The 22,660-nt window shown below is 34.6% G+C and overlaps 2 pseudogenes; both read left to right on the plus strand.

The window, feature by feature from the left end:
* Positions 1–4,185: 4,185 nt before the first annotated feature.
* LOC143567600 (14 kDa proline-rich protein DC2.15 pseudogene) lies at positions 4,186–4,881 on the plus strand (annotated as a pseudogene).
* Positions 4,882–17,362: 12,481 nt separating this feature from the next.
* LOC143567601 (putative lipid-binding protein AIR1 pseudogene) lies at positions 17,363–17,817 on the plus strand (annotated as a pseudogene).
* The last annotated feature ends 4,843 nt before the right edge of the window (positions 17,818–22,660 follow it).

A 22,660-nucleotide genomic window follows, 5' to 3' on the forward strand; every position in this document is an offset into this window, starting at 1 on the left:
TAAAGTAAATCAAAAGTGGCAAGCCTTTTTTTACATTCTCTAAGTCAACCGTCTTCCCAGTTTAGAACACTAAAAACTAATTACAGAGCTTGTTTATAAAATAAAAATGCACAGTTTGTGTTTTATTTCGTTTCTAAACAACGTTGTCACTTATTTCCTTTTCTTTTTTCTATTCTTTTTTTTTTTCAATATTGTATGGTTGTATTTGACATCTTGTTAAATCCTCTAACAACGAACAACTTTACTCGTATATGTTTCTATAAAGGTGTATAAAGGTTCAACGAGCCTAAACCGCAAAACCAAACCGAACCAAACCGTCACTAATGGTTCGGTTTGGTTCGGTTTATGAGTTCAACGGTTTGGTTTTGGTTTATGAAAATAAAAAACCGTTAGTAATGGTTTGGTTACGGTTTGACCTAAAAACCGCGAAAACCGGACCGTGAACACCCATAGTTTTGGGGCATTTCAAAAAGACAACTTTGCTCCTCTTTTACACTTGCTTTTTGGAGTATACAATATGCATTATAACTTGTATAAATTAAAATGACAACGCGTATTAATTTGCTCATGCAATCTTTTTATTATATATTGTATAGATAGATATTACTTTATAGTGTTGTTGTTGTCGTCGTGGTCGTTATTATGCAGGTTTACAACGATAACTAGCTAGCTAATTGATGAGAGAATGCAAACAAATGGACTATTTGAGAGTTTGAAAGCACATTAATATACTTTGTGCTTGAATTAATTATGAGAACTACATGTGGGCTGATTTAACAGGCTAGTTACGTGAAGGCTAAAAGAAACCATTTAAGGAATTAAGTGGGCCAGGCCCACAGGAGAAAAAGGCCTTCGAAGCCTGCTGAGAATTATAACCTCTTGGTGCTGCTGGCGAGAGAAGCTAGTAGGAAAGCAAGTCGAAAACTTGAGTCTTCTGCACGTTGATCAAGGCAACAAAGATCAAAAGTACGAACATAGATGATAGCAACCCGTTCATGTCAAGGTCAATACGAACATGATTTAGGACAAAGAATGAATGAACGATAGTTTATGTTAAAAAAAAGTGTTATTATTGGCATCCCTATTGCTAATTTGCTATTATTCCACCTAAGATCAATCCTAAGAAATTTAGATTATTTCCTGATAATAATATAATCAAAGCTTTAATTACTTATCTTGTAGAGATGACAAAAAATCAAAGTGGCATCCTCATGATCCAAATAATGCACTGCCCACAGAGAATTGAGAATTGCCATATCATAATAAACCTTCGTATCATTAGTTTTCTTTTTGAAATTTGCAGATTCTATTTTTCATATATTTGGATATATTTAGTTAAATTATATATATCCTATATATATGTATACTACTGGAAAATTTATTAGATTTGTAAAAAAATCAGTAAGGAACAATTTTTTAAAATAAATCATAAACTTGCGACGGCTTTGCTACAAAAATCTAGGGAGCAGAGAGAGGCAGTCACAAAGCTGTCGCAAAACTGGGGGGGGGGGGGTTTCACAATATTGTAAGTTTGCAACTGTTATCTCAGTCGTTAAAACCAGTCGCAATATAACTCCCGTCGCTAAACCAGTCGCAAAATAACTCCCGGTCGCAAAACTAGTCACAAACTGTGTTTTGCAACCACCACTTTTGTTGCAAACCGGCCACAAATTCGGTTGCAAAGTGGTTGCAAACTTATAACATCTATATGAGGTATTTGCAACCGCAGTTTTGGTTACAAAAGGTGTCCGCGATGCAACATTTGTACCTATCACTAACACTGTCAATTCCTAGCTATGTTGCCCTTCAATGATCATTTAGTAAACTCAATAGGTAGATGCCTTACCCACACCTTGCTTAGCGAAATACAATCATTGACGGGACCTGCTTCATGATGAAATACTGAGGGATTCGTCAGTCAGCGAAATTCTTCTATTATATGTAATTATATGTGATTTTTTTGACTTTTTTTTAATTATATCAAGTTTTTAGCAATTTCAAATTATTAATTTTAAGATTATATTTTATAGTAATATATTTTAGTTTAATGTCGGTAAACAGGTATGAGACCAATTTTTAGTAATCAAGTATCATCTAATACCATACCGGTCCCAAACTCTGATAAAAAACTTATAACCTAATCTCATATCCAGTTTTGTACTTCGATACCCTGTCCCATTCATAATCAATGTTTCGGGTTTCAGATTTTCTCATCGTTTTGTGTTGTTCTGGAGTCCCTACTAAACGACACACGGAATTCAATCTTAACAAATACGAGTAGATTGATAAGAAACAAAGAAATGAATGAACATCGAATCATAGCATCATGGACCACACGCCTCTCTTGTCCATTTAATTCTTTGGATTGCAGAGTGCCACAAATAATGCCACAAACCAACAACTTGTGATTTGTGAACAAATATACAAAATTCTTTTAGCCTCTTCTTTTCCATTGAAATAATATAAAATTTGGACAACAAATTGAAAGGACCAAATTCGTGAGGTGGGATGACTTGCTTCAAAACATGAACAAAATCAATCACAATCACCGAGTGAATTGGTGGGAACAAGAAGTAAACTGCGTGTACAGAATGGAGACCGCGGTTGACTTATTAATCTCGAGGCAATCCAGCAATTTATAATATATTATATAATGATCATATCCAATGTACTAATATAACATGAAGTTAATGATGAACTAATAGTTAATAAAGAGATTAAAAAGAAGTGGTGATTGTTGCCTGCTTGCCTTCTGTTTCGATGTAATAACTACCTTGCTTATTACAATGTGATGAAATTTAATAATAAAAAATCATAGACCATAAAACATTAATGGCACTGAAAGCTAAGTTACAAAACTATGAATTAACGATGCACGACTGAGATGACTTGAACTATAAGGGCATGCATGCCATCAAGATATTTTCTCTCAAGTCATCTTACAAACTGACGCGAAGTTGATTCAAGAGACCATATAATTTGGACCAACTGGACATATGAAAGTAGACAAGAAAAGGAATAATCAACATAAGTGAAACAAAATAACCAACCCAAACTAATAACCGATATCGTTTTTTAATAAACCGAACTGTACGTACCTAACCAAAACCTCACCGATCTTGTTTTAATGTTTGTTATTGAATTTACAACCCAAATTCATTATTTTTTGCAAAACCTTTAGGCTCAAATTCATCGAAGAGTAGGTAATGAGTACCTTAACCAAAAGTTTCACTTCCAAGTTCATTATATATATATATATATATATATATATATATATATATATATATATATATATATATTTCAGGCACAAACATTTTAAAGCCAAATGTAAAACCGAAAACTGACTAATAACTGAAATGATTCGTTAAGCGAAACCAAAAACTGAACTGAATCCAATCGGTTTCCTAAAACTGGTAAAAAAAAATTTCAGTTTTGATTCTGTTTGTACTTCAACTTGAAACAGGCATAACTTTAACTCTATTTAGAGGTTGGCCGGGGCACATAAGCAAGGATGTTCCAAGCAAAAAGGTTATAATTACCGTTCAGTTCCACTCACAAAATGAGGTAAGACTAAAGAGTAGTTAAAGACACCAATTTCTGAAACTACCCTTAACATGCAAATAAAACCTTCACAACATACATACTTGTGCTTATCATCTATACTTTTTCAAAAAACTAAACTAATTTAAGAATCTGAAAGGAAAATCGAAAACCAGAGGACTTCCCACTACGAAGAAGCTAATTTAATACGGAAAGATTTTCGTTTTAGTGGTTTAACAAGACAAAAGAAACCATGGAAGCTAGTGCTTGGAAGAATTCAATAATTCATTCTATTCTATTCATTTCAACAAAAAAGATAATCTCCCTAATATTATGTTTTGTACTTTCTCCTTGTACACAATTAGGGTGTCCATGGTATAGTAATGAAGTATATTGGTATAAAACATTTGAGACTAAACATTTTCATTGCTATCTTCATCATTATCATGATGATGATGATCATCATCAACATTTGTCTTTTTATTGGTCCACCATGTTAGCAATCTCAAACATACACTTAGATACAATAATCCTAGCAATGTGTCTGAAGAAATATTACAATTATTGTATCTCTAATAAAGAAAAGATAGGTTACTCATTATTACAAACAAGGCCATGGCCATTTGCATGTTAATGTGTACCTCTGATGGTGATTTACATGTTGATGTGTACCTCTAGATGCCAGAATATCTGGGCCAAAACCCAAGCTTTACACCTATATAAACCCTTCAACCCTTTCTCTACATTCACAAATCATCCTCAAAAACACATTCATACCTAAATTTATAGGGCTTATATTAACTCACTTTAAGATGGCTTCTAAGGGCAATGCCGCACTAGTTCTCTTTCTAGCACTCAATCTGTTCTTTTTTGCCATGGTGAGTGGCTGTGGGACTTGTGGCAGCCCTACCCCAAAACCGAAACCAAAGCCAAAGAAAACTGAGGCTACTTGCCCAAAAGACACCTTGAAACTTGGGGTGTGTTCCAATTTGCTAAGTTTAGGTGTAGTTGAAGCAGGTTCACCACCAACTAAACCGTGTTGCACCCTCATCAAAGACCTTGCTGACCTTGAGGCAGCGATTTGCCTATGCACTGCCATCAAAGCTAATGTTTTGGGGACCAATCTAAATGTGCCTGCCTCTCTTAGCTTGCTTCTTAGTGCTTGTGGCAAGAAAGTCCCAAGTAGCTACAAGTGTGCTTAATTAAATTGGATACATATGGCCTGTAACTTCACTCGTATTCGAAGTTATACTATATTTAAGTTTGAGTCTTTTCAGTCATGTTTGTCTGGCTGATCCAAGTAATGGTATGCTAGCTCTTGGATCGGCTACTTATTACATTATTTATCGAAGCCTATGTGTGTTTTGTATGTATGCTTAATTAGCGTTATTGTTCTTGTGATTTTGTTTTGATTGTATTAAATCCTGGTCGACTTTTGTAACGGTTTGTGGAAAATGAAAGTCATTTGTTTATGATGTATTTGTTAACTTAATTGTCAACTAGTCACGAGTCTTGACTGTAATAATGAAATTACTACTCAACTTACGAGGGTCATCCCCAAGAACTGCTAAATATATTCCGGATATGTTGTGAGTAAATAGAAAATGAGACTTCTATTTTTTCCTTTAAAAAAAATCACTCTTAGAATCTATCTAGGATTTGAATTACCCAAACACTTATCTTTCATAGACAAACATTTTTGGCCCCTGGGGCGACCGCCCACCTTACCCCTCCTCCAGGCCGGCCCAGCAACTTACCTACGATTAATTTTAATATGCGTACCACAGTAGCAATTGTAATGGTATTGTCTAATTAAAACTACATTTACAAAACTTAGAAACAAATTTTAATAGTCTGTAAAATTCTCAGTCTAGTAAATAAAAATTGTAATAACTACATTTTTATTGAACACTATATGTTTTTTCGTTTAGTTGATAATTATTTTAGGACAAATTACTGTAGCATGTTGCAAAGAATTAAGGCCCAACTTCTCACCATTAGTATATCTGTGTATGTGCTTGTTAAAAGAGTATTACGGATATGCTATATTTATAACAGTTATGTTGTCGAACTTTTATTAAACAGAACATTTTGTTTTTGGTAAACTTACCCGGAATTTGTAAATAATAAGTGTGGGAGGAGAGTGCTGGATGTGGAAGAAGGGGGTACATCTTTGGCTTCGAGGCTGTTACGATCGCAGCATTTCTAAAATAATATCTGCATTGTATTGTTTCGAACGTAACTTAATCTTGGATTTTATGACTAAAATAACTTAATCTTGTCACAAAAGCGAGATATATGATCCATTTTCAAAAGTATGTGGAATGATGACAATAGGACTGTTGGCTCAATTTGTTTAGCCCAAGTGTAAAGCCTAGCCCAGGTGTAAACCCTAGCCCAAAAGTTATCAGGGTTTAATATATTTGGTAATATATTAGCTAGCAAGTTTGGTTAGTCTATATAAGCCGAGTTATGGTTAGACATTAGAATAAGTGAAGTTGATGCAACCGAGTTAGGGTTCATCAAAAGTCAAACCGAATTAGGGTTTGAGAGTTATAATCAGTTTTTTGAGTTAGATTTTCTGATTAATATAAACGAGAGTTATTCGTTTAGTTTGTGCTTGATTATCGATCTGAGACTTGAATTGGTATCAGAGCCAAGTTCAAGAAATCGATAATCGGCGTCAGTGACCGGTAGCTTGAGGAGGAGCTATCACCGGAACATATCGGAACCAAGTTGGGTTTCCGAATCGTGGGTACTGTGACGGCGGTTAGTCAGCGATTAAAGTTCTAAGTCGCAACTGGTGATCGGAATATAGACGTAAACAGCAGCTGGCTGTTACGGTGATCGGAGTTCTGAAACGGGTTTCTGCAATCGGCAGCCAAGAGAGTTACAGTTACCGGCGATTCCCGTCAATCGATTACCAGCTGTGACGTCATTAGTATTCAGCGGCAGAACTGCATCGGAAAAGTTAGTTCCGGCAACAGCAAGGTCCACGTGATCGTACAAGTCAGGCGGATCTGTGGCGGTTTTTCTTTCTTGCCTGGTAGTAGCGATCGAAATATCAGAGTTAAGATTTAACAGGTTGTTCGTGTTTTGTTCTCAGTATTGCGATTGAACAAAAAAAAAACAAAGAAAGAAAATTGGGGTTCTGTGAAAGTTTTCTTTTTTGGTTTCTAGTTACGTGGTTCTTGAGTTAACGCACAACAAGGAGAAAATAAGTTAATTTTGATTGGTTGTATGATTGAAAAAAAAAAGTCAAAAGGTGGTGGTCTGATTTATTTTTCTTTATCGGTTATACGAGAAGGTTTAACCATTATTGCCAGGTTTTTATTTGGGTTGAAAAAGACGGTTCAATTTAAAGTCGTATTTTACTGGGTTAAACGAGTTAGGTTTTAACCGAGGTTTGATTTAATTTTGTGAGCAAGTTGGTTCGGTTCTGAAAAGTTGTTCGGAATTGATTGGCTTGTATTTGTTTCAAAGAAGTGGAGCAAAGGGGTTCGACGTCAATGACAAGTGACGAAGAAAGACCGGTAATTCAACCCAAAGCGAGTGGGGGGATATCAGTATAGGTTCCAAGTTGAATGGAACTAATTACATTACATGGGCGATTGTGGTGGAAGCGATATTGGATGATCAAGACCTATGGGAAGTTGTTCAACCAGAAGAGGGTGCGGTTATTGATGCGAAGAAGAATAAAACGACAAGATCGTTTTTGTTTCAAGTGGTGGATGGTGAAATTCTTCTTCAGATTTCTCAATTCAAGAATGCCCGAGATATATGGACGGCTTTGAAGGCACAGTATGTTGGGGCCGAGTGAGTTCAAAAGGCTCGACTACTAACGTTGAAAAGTGAATTTGAGAAACTCAAGATGACGGAAAACGAGACTGTTGACGAGTTTGTAGGAAAAATAACAAGTATGGTTTCAAAGGCAACAAGTCTAGGTCACGTGTTCGAGCAAGATGTCTTGGTGAAAAAGTTGCTGGATGCGATTCCAGATAAGTACTTTCAACTCGTAGCCTCAATCGAGCAAAGTGTTGATCTCGATAGTTTGATTGTAACACCCCGGCTAAAGCGGAATACGCCCGGGTGTGACGTACAGATCACTCATAAGCTCGTAATGCTATTAAAGCGACAATAAATATATTTAATTCATTTCAATACATCACAAATACACAATCAAATATTAATACAATGAACTTTGAATTTTCATCTCTTATAACCTAATGGTCCAACTATTCTATTCTTCGATCATTAAACTTCAACCTGCAGCACGTTGAAAATAATATATTTTGTCAATAATAATGTTGTTGATAATTCATATAGTTTTTGCATATATATAATACGAAAAGTGTAAAATTCACAAGTCAAGATGTATTGCCTAAATCATAAAGCAAAGAAAAGTAAATACATGATATTCCCGTTCGCTTGACAAAAGTCAAATCTACTAAGGAACCCCCATTCGCCGCGCTACTTGGAGTATAGAATAATGATACTGCCATTTAAAAATGGACGGCGCAGGTACACTCCGTTGGACCCTCCCGCTATGAGTATGTGTATGAATCTCCACCAATAACACAATAAGCAACTAGCACATAATTAACCACGTAGTTTGCAAGCAATATGATTCAAAACAAACACATACAATACACGCATGTGATTTTCGGTTTGCAACATGACACAATGAAATCAAAGTTTGGAACGTGCTACACCCCAAAACGTTAAAAGATGAAAAATAGGGTTATGAAAACTCACCTTTGTGTTTGAGGATACTTGAACGAAAAACCGAAAGTGTGTTTAAAGAAAGCCGAAGCCGTCAAACGCCACGAACTATAAGGAAAATATAAGGAATCAAAACTAGCTATCATTTTAATAAGTATTTTATTACTTTATGGCTTTAATATTATTTTAAGTTTTACGGGATTTTAACGAGTTTTACGGTCACGACGAAATATTTTAATGACTAATATAATGAGGTTAAAAATATTTATTAAGCGAGGTTTGAAGGATACAAACTTATTTTTAACGACACAAAGTTAACTAATTAATAATACTAACCAGCTTTGTAACAAATTTTAACGAACGTCGGCCTTTAGGTGAAATCTGATTATTACAAATTATATTTATTTATTTTTTTAAATTAAAATACTTTTATTGAATTTATTATTATTATTATTGTTATTATTATTATTATTATTTTAACTATTTAAAAACATTTATTTGATTTTTTTTATTAATACTAACTATATTATATATATATATATATAATACATGGTTTTAAAAAGAGGAAAAAAAACATTGCACAGACCCGGGTTATTTTTGTGATATTTTTGGCTAGAAGTAATTTGAACTAACCACTAGACCATTTGTTACTTTTGTGATATTAACAAAAGTGATACACACACACACACAAGTTAGACTTCATCTTCTTCACTCAGCCCTAGCAGATTCAATTCTCTTGACCCGTTCTAAGTTTGATTATGTTAAGTTAGGGGTTTTGTTTATTAGTTCGAATCTATTCAAATGCATGTATTAATTACCTCGAATGGTGCCGGAACAGGGGTGAACGATGGTGACCGGAATCCGAAACTAAGGAGACGAAATTTGGTGTTACAGAGTGTGTATTATGATGATTTGAAGTTGTGAACGAGTTTAGACGAGTTTTAGGATGCTATTTATACTCAAAATTGAAAAGAAAGTTTGTTAATTCGAGTTAATTCGTTTGGCCGAAAATCCGACGAGTTTAACGGGTTTTAATGGACGGTTAAGGTCGTTAAAACACAATTGATTAGTCAATATATGTTTAATATCGATGCCAAATTACGTTAGGCTTATTTATCGGGTCAAAAACATTGTTTAACGGTGGTTTTTGGGGTTGGCCGGAGCCGGTTTCCGGTGGCCGGACTTTGGATCGGAAAACCGATGGGGAAGGTAGGGGCTGGGTTGGGTTAATATATTATATTATTATTTTTAAATATAGTTTCACTTTAGGTCCTCCGAGTTTCTAAGTTGTTTAAGTTGTAGATTAAATTATAATAACAAATAAACACTTTTAACTTTGAGATTGTTTTAAGGTTAGAAATTTAAAAAGGCAATTTACGAATTTAATCCGAACTTTGAGATATGTCATAAACGTAAAAGAAAGTTATAACTTGGGTATTTAACGTATTACTTGTGACTCGTTTAAATAGAAACTTTAAAACCCGTAGTTTAGTAAATTGAATGAAATGAAAAGAAAACGAATGAACGATAAACGTAACTCATTGTGAACATCGATGAATAATAAATAAGAATACGTGAAATCGATAAATCAGGTTGATTTAACGAGTTCAATAGAAATCGACGAATATCAAATACATTTAACAAAATTTGAGATATATAATCTTTATAACAAAACCAATTTTTTTTTAAATGGGTCGGGTTTTCGGGTTTGAAAAGTAACGAATGTTACATTGATGTTTGAAGATGCTATTGGAAGACTTAAAGCATTTGAGGAACGTCTACGAGGGAGAGAGCGCGCTTCAAATTCACAAGGTCGGTTACTTTTCAATCGATCGGAAAGTAGTTATAAAGGCAATTCGTATGATCAGTTCGGTAGCCGAGGTAAAGGTTGGCCGAGTTCACAGGGGCGTGGAAGAGGCCGTGAAACCGGAGGTCAAGACTGAGACGATGAGAACCAAGATGGTTGCGAAAACCGAGGTGGTCAGATCGTGGGTCAAGTCCTAAGGGACAAAGAAGAACCAATGATCGTCAAAGGGGAAGAAAGGATAAATCATAGGTTCAGTGTTACCGTTGGGATAAGTTTGGTCACTTTGCGGCTACGTGCCCGGAACATATGAAGAAAAAGGAAGAATCAAATTTGAACAAAATTGATGATTTTGATCCATCTTTGTTTATGATAAAAGGTGATCAAAAGACAGTTTTACTGAATGACGACGGTGTGATTCCAAAGCGTTTCGAAACCAAGCCAATGGAAAAAGATGTTTGGTATCTCGACAACAGAGCATCGATTCACATGACGGGTAATAAAGCGTATTTTTATGAATTGAATGAACAAAAAACGGGAACGGTGAAGTTCGGAGATGAATCTTGTATTGATATTCGGGGGAAAGGATCGGTTTTAATTGAAGGGAAAACGGGGGAGCATCGCATGTTGACCGATGTCTACTACATCCCAAACCTATAGTGCAATATCATAAGTCTTGGTCAAGCAACGGAAGATGGATGTGAGATTCACATGAAACATGATTTGCTAACCATTAAAGATGATACAGGTAAGCTTTTGATGAAGGTGCCAAAGACCAAAAACCGATTGTACAAGATTAGCCTCAAGATAACAAGTCCAGGTAAACAAGCTATTATTGGAATGAAGAATTTTGCAGGTCGTGATCTTCAAAGTGTTGGACTAAAAGAAGACAAGCCGGTTATGAGTCAGATTCAAATCAAAGATCCAAGTTCCAAAATTCAAAGTCCAAAGAAGAGTGTTAAAGAAACTAAACGCGTGGTCAGGAAAGTGATTCAAGCCCAAGGGAGGGCGTTTAATGATCAAACGAAGCAAGTGCTACTTCAAGCTAAGTGAAGCCCAAAGAACATTGCAAGAGATCAAGAAAAGCCTCGGGAGAATCAAGTTAAGGATGATAGGCGTGAAGTTGAAGATCCGCCAATTTCGAGTAGGAAATTAGGGGGTAAGTTGGGTGAGTCGGATACAACAATTGAGGAGGGTGATTGTTGGCTCAATTGTTGTTTGGCCCAAGTGTAAAGCCCAGCCCAAAAGTTATTAGGGTTTTATATATTTGGTAATGTCTTGGCTAGCAAGTTTGATTAGTCTATATAAGCCGAGTTATAGTTAGACATTAGAATAAGTGAAGTTGATGCAACCGAGTTAGGGTTCATAAAGAGTCAAACCGAGTTAGGGTTTGAGAGTTGTAATCAGTTTTTTGAGTTAGATTTTCTGATTAATATAAACGAGAGTTATTCGTTTAGTTTGTGCTTGATTATCGATCTTGGACTTGAGGGACTTGATCGATTTGTTGGCATTTGGCAATGGGGGACTTGATCGATTTCACTACTACAAAATGGGCAAAAATGACTAAAATTTGAGTCTGACAAAAACGATCACAAACTTAAATACCGGAATCAAATAGTTAAAAGTTATAGACCGAAATAAGATATATTGATTGTATCATAGAAAATATATCTATTGAATTTGATTTGTCTCAAATAAAATCAGTAATTTGATAAAATACGATAAAACTTACAAGGAAAAATGGTGGGAAAACAATCGCAAAAACCGGTTGCCAAAACGACCAAAAGGATAGGTCGCTAAATTTAAGACTATATTGCAGTTGCAAAATAGTTGCAAAAGTTGGTAGCCACCATATTTAACCGGTCACAAAAGTAACAAATATTATAATACGACAAATATAGCACGTGCACAAACATTTGGTCGCTAGTTTGCGTTCCAGTCGCAAAATTGGTGGAATAATAGTTGCAAATGTAAATAGCATCGCGTTTTAAGCATCTGCCAAAATCAGTCCCGAAATGACTTTGCGACAATTTTAATGTCTCAAATGACTTTTTTTCAGTTCGAGTTCCATTAAAAGGACAAGGGGTTTGAATTAGAGCTCTAAAGATTTTATACCATTCTTAAGATTTGACAAAGCTTGTTTAAACAGTTTTTTTTTTCTTCTTTTTAAATATATATAGTATAGTAATAATTTCATAATTAAAGTGCTAAATTAAGGGTAGAAATTAGTTAGTGAAAAGAACCAAAAGCGTTAACCGCGAGCAAACGCATAAGACTAAACCTAAAAACCTATAAATGCTGGGACACAACTGTAAGCTATGAATTGCATGTAATTAACTCTAAGTTTTTCTAATAATTTGTAACTTGTAAGATCAAACATCCATGTGGATTTTATGGAAAGATTTGATTAACACCGTAAGTAATGGCCATGATCAACCAATTAATAAAGGTACCAAGGAATTAAACTCTTATGTTATCAATAAAACTGTAATATATTTTGTAATGACAGTTTGACAGTCTTTAATGATCATTAAGAAGCTATCACTAAATCAATAAGTCAGATGTAGACTACAAGTGTTTGATTCATTTAAAAGAAACTTCTTAATGGTTCATGGAACTTCTTAAGGGTTAAGTTTTGGAACCATGCTGCTGGTTATCTCTTAATTGGTAAGACCTCTTAATGGCTTAGCTCAAGGTTATAATAAAAAAAATTTAAGCTTGCAATATACGACGACACATTTATTGATTATTCTAAAACATTCACATTCATATGAACTATTTGGAGGGGGGCTGATTTTATAAAATACGTTTGCGGGTTTAACGGGATATTGGCTGTAGGGGTATGGTATTAAACCCGGTTTACAATCCTAAATTTATTATATTTGGTTTGTTTTATTATATGGGCTAATACATTTGTTATTGGGCTGAGGAGGTTTGTGGAGGTAGCCCTAATTGGGCTAGGCCCATTAGGGTATCATGATGGTGGCCATGAGACTCTATATAAGGAGGTCTTCACCTCCTTATCATGGGGTCATGCTCAGTAGGTGCCACCACCAGTTTTTGTGTCTGTGAACAAGAGATCTTCAAGATCATCTTAGCGGTCACCTCCACACCCCCAAAACGCCACTGCAGATCGCGAGCAGCCGGAGGAGAGGATCAGCAGACCAGGATGCGGTTCATTCATCTCGAAATCCGTGGAAGCTCCGTCATGGGTCAGGTCAGATTCCATTTCGTGCTTCGACATTGGCGAAAAGCAATTCGTTGCAAATGTAAATAGTTTGATCTAGACATCTTACCAAGATTAGTCATTGCTTGTGGTTATACATTGGAATCTTTTGAATGGCCTACAATAATGATTTCCAGATACTTTTCATGGCGTGTATTAGATGCACGGGCAAAGCATCTTTTTGTTGTATTCTATGGGCGCACCGACACTTCCTACGTTGTATTCCCAGTCACATGTTCACAGTTCAGGCAAGTGTTGTGATTTTTTAATATAATGGGGCAAGTTAAGTTAGAACATATTCTTAAAATTTTCTGGATGTATAAATTAAGATATTAAGAGTAAAAATCTTGAACTTATAATATTATGGTTCTCTTAGCAAAACTCCACGTAAGAGCTTCTGAAAGAGAAAACTAATTATTATGTCAGAAAGAGGAGTGTTACTTTCGGGTATCTTAACCATATAACTTCATCAATAATGCACAATCACCTTCTTCTTATTATTACTATTATTATTATAGAACTCTACCTTTGAAGAATCACTCGTTTCAGTATCCTAAACCATCTTGTTTTTAAACTTCCATTAATACTAAATTCATTAAAACATAAAATAAAATACTATATTCACTAAAAAATAAAATAAATCAAAACACTAGATTCATTAAACCATAAAATAAAATACTATTTTTCTTAAATTAAATCCTCAACATCTGAAGAGCAAGTGTTAGAAATGTCACGTCGCACCAGTTGAATGATTGGATTAAATTTAGAACGCTCCACGCTGCCAAGTGGTTAAAATCCATTTATGCTGTGGTGTCCGTACTCGTGAAAGGCCTCCACAATTGCTTTAGTCTCCGTTCATCTGTCAAGTGCGCAGTTGTAGAGCTCGTTGAACATGGTAGTCTTGGGTTTCAAAATAGGGATAAGCTTGGTACCGAGCCGGTACCGATCCCAAAAATCCCGATCTCTATTTCTCAAAATATTGGCACTGGTCCCATTACCGAGAATACTCGGTTCGGTACCGGTACCGTAGGCAAAAATTCAGTAAATTCTGTTACCGGTACTGATCCCGGAAAACCTAATCCCAATTTTCTCAAAAACTTGGTACCATTAACGAAATGCTCGTTTCTGTATCGATTCGGTACCGGTACCCGATACCATTTGCTCATATGTGGTTTCAAGTCCCTTCACTTTGAACTGATTTGGTGTTCCATGCGATTTACCACACCAAAATTTTGTTAAAATTCCGCTAAATTTTCTGTCCAAAATCCCCTGTTTACGACCGTGTTGTTATCCAACACATTCATGAAAGCCATCATCGGTCAAAACTCTTGATGGCTTTCTAGCCATTAGTGTGTGATTTTGAGTGAAGTGGTTAAAAGTGAAGAGAAATGGTTGTAGAATTAGTGTATGAAAAATAAAATGTGAGATACATATTTAAAGGGGGTAAAAATTTATTTTGTTATATCAATGGATGCACCAATGATTCAATGAAACATGAAGTACTTGTGAAGGGGTACCCGAAGGCCCCATGCCCCCAAGTTGGCACATCCTAAAGTTTCTGTTTCTAGTGAGAATACACATTAGGATGATTAGTCCTGACATAAGCTATTACATGGAGCTTTGTCTAGAGACTCGATCGCTTTATACTTTGCCATGTGATCAAATAACATATATAAGATATAAAACCATCAAGTTTATACGTTCTTGTTAGAGTATTTTACTTAAGCAACACTATGCCATTCTAGAGAAATCCAAAATGGATTTGCACGTGGGAACTAAACGAATGCCTAACCTTAAATACTATCTAAGAAAGGAACCATACCAGTTGGTATCAAGCCCCAGATGTAAGAAGGAATTGAATGTCGTGTTATCTTCGGATCAGCCATAGCCTTAACTGTGCACACTTTCATTCTTCCTCTTATAGTGATTTGTGTGTCACACTATTTAGCGATCATGTGAAAATGTGTCAAAAAGTGTTTTACTTGTGTATGCTATATATCATATGGCTTTAGCGACTAGGTTTTGGTGAGCCTCTATCATGTATTGTTCTTATACTCATACTAGTTGATGATAAATATTATATGAGGATCGAGTTTATTTTGAAAAATTACCAATATAATTATGCAGATCACAATTTTAACTCAAATAGGTATAAGTTTTAAGTTATACGTGGAGGAGCGAGATTATCGGCACGTGGGCTAGGAAGGACCTGAATTATATGGTGTGTGAAAGATCTGGTTGTGTGGGCTGTGAAAGAGCGGGATTGGCATTGGCTTTAGCATTTGCTCAAGAGGACTTTGGAGGAGCCGGATTATCAGCGTGTGGACTATGGAAAAAGTCGTCCCTACTTATTTATCCCCTTTTGATTTGTTATTTTAGATTGCATATATATTTAAATAAATGCAAAGTCCATGTCTATTTAAGCAAAATCTGCGATCATCTTGGCTATTTTTGATGATTTTCCCTATTTTTTTAAATTTAACTTCCGAATTTCTACAAACACAAAATTTATAGTTCTAATCATTAATTTACGTTTGTGTGACTGAACGTATACTAATTTGTTATATATGTATAAACACTTGCATTAATTTGTTTTGGTGGAGATGATACATGTTTAATGAACTCATTATCAAATTTTAAACCCGAAATAAGCAAAACGTACTGCAAGGTTCAACCTCCCAATGTGATCAAATTGGTACAGACTACGCACTAATTGCTATCTTAATGCTGCCACATAAAAGGCACCACTTATCCTTGATATCAGGCCCGGTCCAAGGGGAGGGCGACGGACCCGGACCCACTCTCCAAAAAGGCCCATAATTGTTAAAAAATAAAATTTATATTTTATATATACATTAATTTTAACATAATAGCCTACAAAATGACTCTTTGGTTGAATGGAAAGTGTTGTAAACCATCCTAACAAAGGCCATGGGTTCAATTTCCACAATTTGTTTTTTTTTTTTTTATAGAAAAAAACTTTTATTTGTGTTTTATATGAGTCATTTTTGTAGCATGTTTATTATTATTTGTTTGTTTTGTGCTGTTGAAAGGTAACCTTATTGATAAAATTGTCAAATTATCTATTACATAGTTGAGAACGTGATTTTAGGGACCCGTTTTTACTCGTCCCAGGCCCCAAAATTTAAGGGGTTCTCAGAGACGGCCCTGCATGCGATGATAATTAGTGATGAAACTAAAGAGATACCTCAAGGGGTTGCCATTTTGGACAAGAACAACTAAAATTTTGCCATAAATGAGCATGCAATAAAGACCTTAACACGACAACTAAAAGTAGATCAACATGAAGTATATAATTGTACATTCACGCGCATAGCTTCATTACGAATTTACGATGGCAAGATAATGAGAATTATAAAATACTCCAGTGAGTGATCATGTTTCATAACGGTCCATATTGTCTGATCTCTTGTGTGTTTTCATCTCTTCTAATTGACAAAAGTGGATATGTTTAAAATTGTGTGACCACTGTAAGTAGAATATCTCTTGCTTTCAATTGTAAGCATGATCATATATGATCTATATAATACTAATATACTCACTAATTCAGCTGAGGATGTATCCATCCAGAAGAATGTGTACGTAGTCATATCATACCAGGACTCAAATGTGAGACAAGTTTCTTTATTATTATGTTAGCAACAACTCAGAGATAATGAATGCACTTATTGGATATAGCTTTTCTTATTGCTGATACCTTATATTTTGTGAACCAAATTTCTCAAATTTGAGTTCAACGTTACACATACTTGAGCACTCATGACAAAGGTTAACGGATTATGTTAGGTGAAGTCGTATAAGATACAAACTGATTAAGTTACGATAAAGCTGATTAAGTTGAGCACGCCAAATATGTTAATAAAATTCCATAAAATAAGTTGTTTTTTTTTTCTTTTGGCTTTATAAAATTCATAAAGAATATTGGTAATTTTATATTGAGGTGCATATGTCACATGAGAGCAATAGAATACTATTTGCCTGCCTCTTTTCTCCTATAAATACTCCTCACATCTCCTAACTCTATATTCCATCCCTTCATAGCCCATTACAACTTTTGATAAGCTCCCACATCACAAAGAGATGGCTTCAAAGACCAACACCCCACTAGCCCTCTTTCTTGCGCTCAACCTTTTGTTTTTTGCACTAGCCAGTGGTTGTACCACCTGCCCTGGTTCTACCCCTATACCAAATCCGCCATCCACCGGAACTTGTCCTAGGGATGCCCTTAAACTAGGTGTGTGCGCCAATGTGCTTGGCAAGTTACTTAATCTAGTCGTTGGAGACCCACCAGTTAAGCCATGTTGCAGCCTTCTTGAAGGTCTTGTTGACCTCGAGGCTGCTGTTTGCCTTTGTACCGCTATCAAGGCGAACGTTCTTGGAATTAATTTGAATGTGCCATTGTCTCTCAGTTTACTTCTAAATGTTTGTAGCAAGAAAGTGCCAAAGGACTTCGTATGTGCTTAAACGAACATGCTATCATGTAGCATGCCATGTTGTGTTGTGTCGTGTCGTGTGTTTGTTTGTTTGTTTTGGACTGTGAGAGTATTTACTTTTTGAACTCTCTAAATGAGACAGAGAGCATTTTACTTTGAAACGATTGTTTGAAGAATTATTCTGTGAGAATAAAATTTTATATTTGATGTTTTTGTTTATTATTTATGTTACTAACTTACTATTACTATTACCTACATTATACGTCAAAATATTCAAGTGTGATTCAATCTATCATGAAGGCACAATAGATGAATGTTCATATCTTTGTATTTTTATGTAAAGGTGGCATAAAGATTAATTATATATGCCCTCTTTAAAAAAGTTTGACTATTATCTCTTAATATTTTTCTAATATCATATTTACATATTTGTTGAAAAATACTAAATATTATCATATTTCATAACACGTACGTAAAAAACTAATTTATTATAAATAAAGTTATTCATTGTAAATAGTAAACTTATACCTTTAACAAAATGAACAAATAGAAAACAGTTTTTTATAGTACTTATTATTAGTAAGTTTTTTTAATTATTTTTTTTAAAGGTACGTAAATATTTCAGTTTTAGTGTCTAAAATAGTAGATTTGTAAGAGAGAACAGGATTATAATACAAGACTACATTTATCTCTAAACCTAGTACAATCTTTTCATTAGTGTTAATAATGGAGAGAAAATTATGATAAAGGTTCATGATTAATTATTGTTGAAAGAATGTACAAGATAAATTGTACGCCAACATAAAAAATTATTGAACTCGCAAAAGGGATTTGGTATAGCAGTATCAAGAATTTATTTGGTATAGCAGTAACAAGAATTTAGATAAGACTTTGCATTTTTAGTGGATTTGTATTCAAATTATGTGGTTATATAAAATGTGCAATTTTTTAACCATAAATTTGAAACACTCCCATTGAGAATTTGCGTTTTCAATTGGTGTGTATTCAAATTCCGTGGTTATAAAATCACCCTTTTCAATGTGGTGTAGTTGTAGCTTGAGTTTTTTAATAGAGACCTATGTTTAATTCTCACTTACAACATTTTGGAAAGGGTATGAGTGGCTCAATAAAGAATTGCATGAATTTTTGTGATCTCCGGCTCGATTCTGAGAGCGTCCAGTTTTTACCCATTGGGAGGGTGGGTTTCTCCGGAACTGAAGATAACTTTGAGATGTTTAAGAGCTCCGTACGACTGAGCTGGGCCAGTTGGCGGCGGCTTTGTGCCATTGAGTCATCCTATATGGAGTACCTAGACAGTTTTATGCTTGTTAATCGTTAAATAAAAAAGTGCAATTTTATTTTGGAGTGCAACAACGGTTCTTCTTGACACTTGTGTCGAAGGCGGTTTTATTCTGTTGTTGGAGTTTTCAAGTATGAGATGAAGCGTATAATAACTGGAATGGTTGAAATCAAGTCTAAGACTAATTAAAAATGCTGTTAGTAAAATTTAGGAGGCCATTAACTATATTAAGTTGTATGTTGACTTTTGAGGGAGGAAACTAGAATAAGATGAAAATAAATACTCCCTCCGTCCTATTAGAAGTGTCATGGTTTGAAAAGCACAAAGTTTAAGATAAATTGAATGATTGAATTTTTTACTTACCAAATGACAATAATGTCCTTGAAATTGGGTCCACCAATACTATTTATTAATGTCAGTTGTGTGTGTTTAAGGGTAAACTTGAAAATTAGCTAATAAATTTTGAAAGTAGACATTTGTAATGGGACAAATAAAAAAGATAGTGTTGACACTTTTAATGGGACGGAGGTAGCATACTAGAATTTGGTTCGTGTTTTAGTTAAAATGATATAGGTTTATTGGATTTTAATAATCCCTATTTAATGGTATTGGCCGATAATAATCCCTATTCATTTTATCGCCACTAGCGGTCCCAAAATAAAAAAAGTTGGCCCTCAATGGACCCTCTTTAAAAAGAACTTAACGTCGTTATACTTTTATCCGAATTTCAAGCTAATGTTTTAGGACTTTTGATCGGAACGAGAATACGAGTCGACTAATGTTAAACTTAGTTCGAAACGGCGCTCTAAAACGACGAAACAGTGCTTCGATTCGGGTATTTGAACTTACAATTAACAAAAATCAAGCCGTTTGGATCAACGTTTCAAACTAAGTTTTACACCAATCGACTCATATCCTCCTTCCGATCAAAATCCCTAAAACATTAGTTTGAAATTTGGATAAAAATATAACGTTGTTAAGTCCTTTTTAACTGGGGACCATTGAAGGCCAAGTTTTTTAAATTTGGGACCGCCAATGGCTATAAAATGAATAGGGATTCTTATCGGCCAATACCATTCTTTAGGGATTATTAAAATCCAATAAACCAAAGATATATAAGAGAGTTCTAGAATATGAAGATCTCTCTTAGACTTAGTTTAGTTTAAGAGGGATTATTAGAAATTTATTAAACGAAAGATTTAGTCTTATTGTGTAATTGTTTTTATATTAAAGTATCATTGCGTATTATAATAGAAGGGGCCTAAATGTAATTAGTGTAAATTTGATGTGTTGTGTTTTATCGAAACGATGTGACGATAGGGAGGAGCTAGTTCAGTAATGTATATATATGTGTGCGTCAGTTCGAACAATGAATACTAGATTATAAATTCAACATTTACGCGTTAATCCGGTTCTGATGATCTTTTCAGTTAGTTGTTAATTATTTTTATTCCAACAACGAATACTGGAACTCAAATATAACCAACACGTTTTGAACGTAATGACTATGGATGATAAGATAACTTTGCAGTTTAAAAACGCTTAAATAAAAGTAGTATTAGGATAGACGAACTCCACGAATGTTCAACCATGTGGGTTCCTAGAATGGATCTTATGGCACGTTTTTTGATAAATCTGGGTTCTAGGTTAGCGGAAATCACCTAAAACCAACCGAGATCTCGGATCTTGGAATGTGTTTGAGTTATTTACTATATAGAAGATTAGGTAGAGAGAGAAGGAGTTGGCGAGAAGTCGTTTTTCCAAACGATTGTTATGCATGATCATGCTCAACTATTTATAACAGGGAGTATGTCATGCTTCCTTTATTTACTTGGCCCAATGGGTTTTGCTAACAAAGTAGCCTATGACCCAAACATACATACAAGATTAAACGAAAGCTAACAAAATTACAAACGTGAAATATGCTAACAAATACAAAAGACTTAATCATTGAAATGGGCTCTACAAACCAACATGCAAAACCTCTTCTAGCATTTGAAAACACATGTTGGACGTAGATCTTTTCTAATACTTCTTCTGATAAATAAATGAAGAAAATACACTAAAAAGTTTATATGGTAGTATTATACATACATATGCAAGATAGCATTAACCAAGTGTTATATGCACACATACTAATACCTATTCATTGTATGTGTGTTTTAACCTTGAATAATAAGAATAAGAATGATATCATGATATGCCTTCGGGTAATTACCCAGGCTATAATTAAACTGCCTTAGTTATGTTTGTCTATGTAAATTTGTAATTCCCATCAAGAACATCCAGGTAGTAAGAAGCTTATCTCACTAAAATGGTAAGGGTTCGAACCCTACTTATTGTGTAGGCCATGTGACATTAGTTAACAGAATATAAACAGTGTCATTCTAAAAAGAATGAAATTAATTAATACAATTAATATCACATTAGTATGCTATTCTTAAGGACAAGCTCACATGTTACAATCTACATAAAACAATCAATAATTAATTAAAAGATATTTAATATCGTTTAAGGTATTGTTGACAGGATAACTAAACCATAATGTTTTATTTAATCCATATGCCCTATACGCCAAGCAACTAAATTGCACAAAGTATGAACCAACATCAATTATTAAGTGTTAATTAAGTGGTCTAAACTATTTCCCGTGACAAATCTTTGGCTTTTTTAGAACAAGAATATCTAGTACACATGACACCTCAACTATTTTGGAATCATGTGGATTTTCTTTCACATTGATGTTGACAATCTTATACTCTTCTTTTTTAACGACGAATAAATAAAACTCAGCTATCCAAGATAATTAAAAGGCGACCCCATAAGTTCGTTATCACAAACAACTTCAGGTAGCCTAGCTCACCATCTCCTATTTCGGACAAAATTGGCTGCTCGAAGGGCCGTTGCGGTAAAACCCAGTTGGAAATGGATTCGAACTTGAGACCTTGCATTGCAGTCTCCGGTCCAAATCTTCAATTCCCCTTTAATACCAACTGAGCTAAAGCTCATTAACAACAATTTTGTTTTTTCAGTAATTTCTTTTTATGCGTTGGCAAAATTTGCTAAAATTTCCTTCTTGGCTGCATTGGATCGGAATTCTACTGAAAGGTACTTTAAATTATTGAATAGCAAGATCATGCATATAGAAGACAAAAAAGAATTAATTTTACATGAATTAAAGAATTTAAGTAATTAAAAGTATGAAACCACAAGCTAGGTATGATCTTTTAAGACACTTCAAATCCCAAATCTCTTGGAAGTTAGCTTCCACTTTTGTCCACGCTACATGTACTTTGGTCGAAAGAAATAACTAAAAAATGTCTCTTTGTTTTCAAAAAAATTCGACCATTTCATTCTTCATTTATCCCACCTCGATAAAGGAACAGAAATGGAGAGTATCTGCTATATAAAAGCAGGAAAAACTAATAAATTGTGTAACTCAAATATACTTGGTATTTGGCTTAGTAAACATTTACTTTTTAGTCATTTGGTAAGGAGAAGTTATATGTTTGACCCTTATAGTAAACCAAGCTGTAAACTTGAGCCAACTGAATTGAGCGAGCTAGCTCAACTTTAATCAAGCTCAGCTTGGGTTTAAAATTTCAGTTTGATTT

This window comes from Bidens hawaiensis, unplaced genomic scaffold (assembly GCF_021521415.1).
Source record: "Bidens hawaiensis isolate Kalapana, Puna unplaced genomic scaffold, B.hawaiensis_p1.1 tig00023456_1, whole genome shotgun sequence".
In the NCBI taxonomy this organism is placed as follows: Eukaryota; Viridiplantae; Streptophyta; class Magnoliopsida; order Asterales; family Asteraceae; genus Bidens; species Bidens hawaiensis.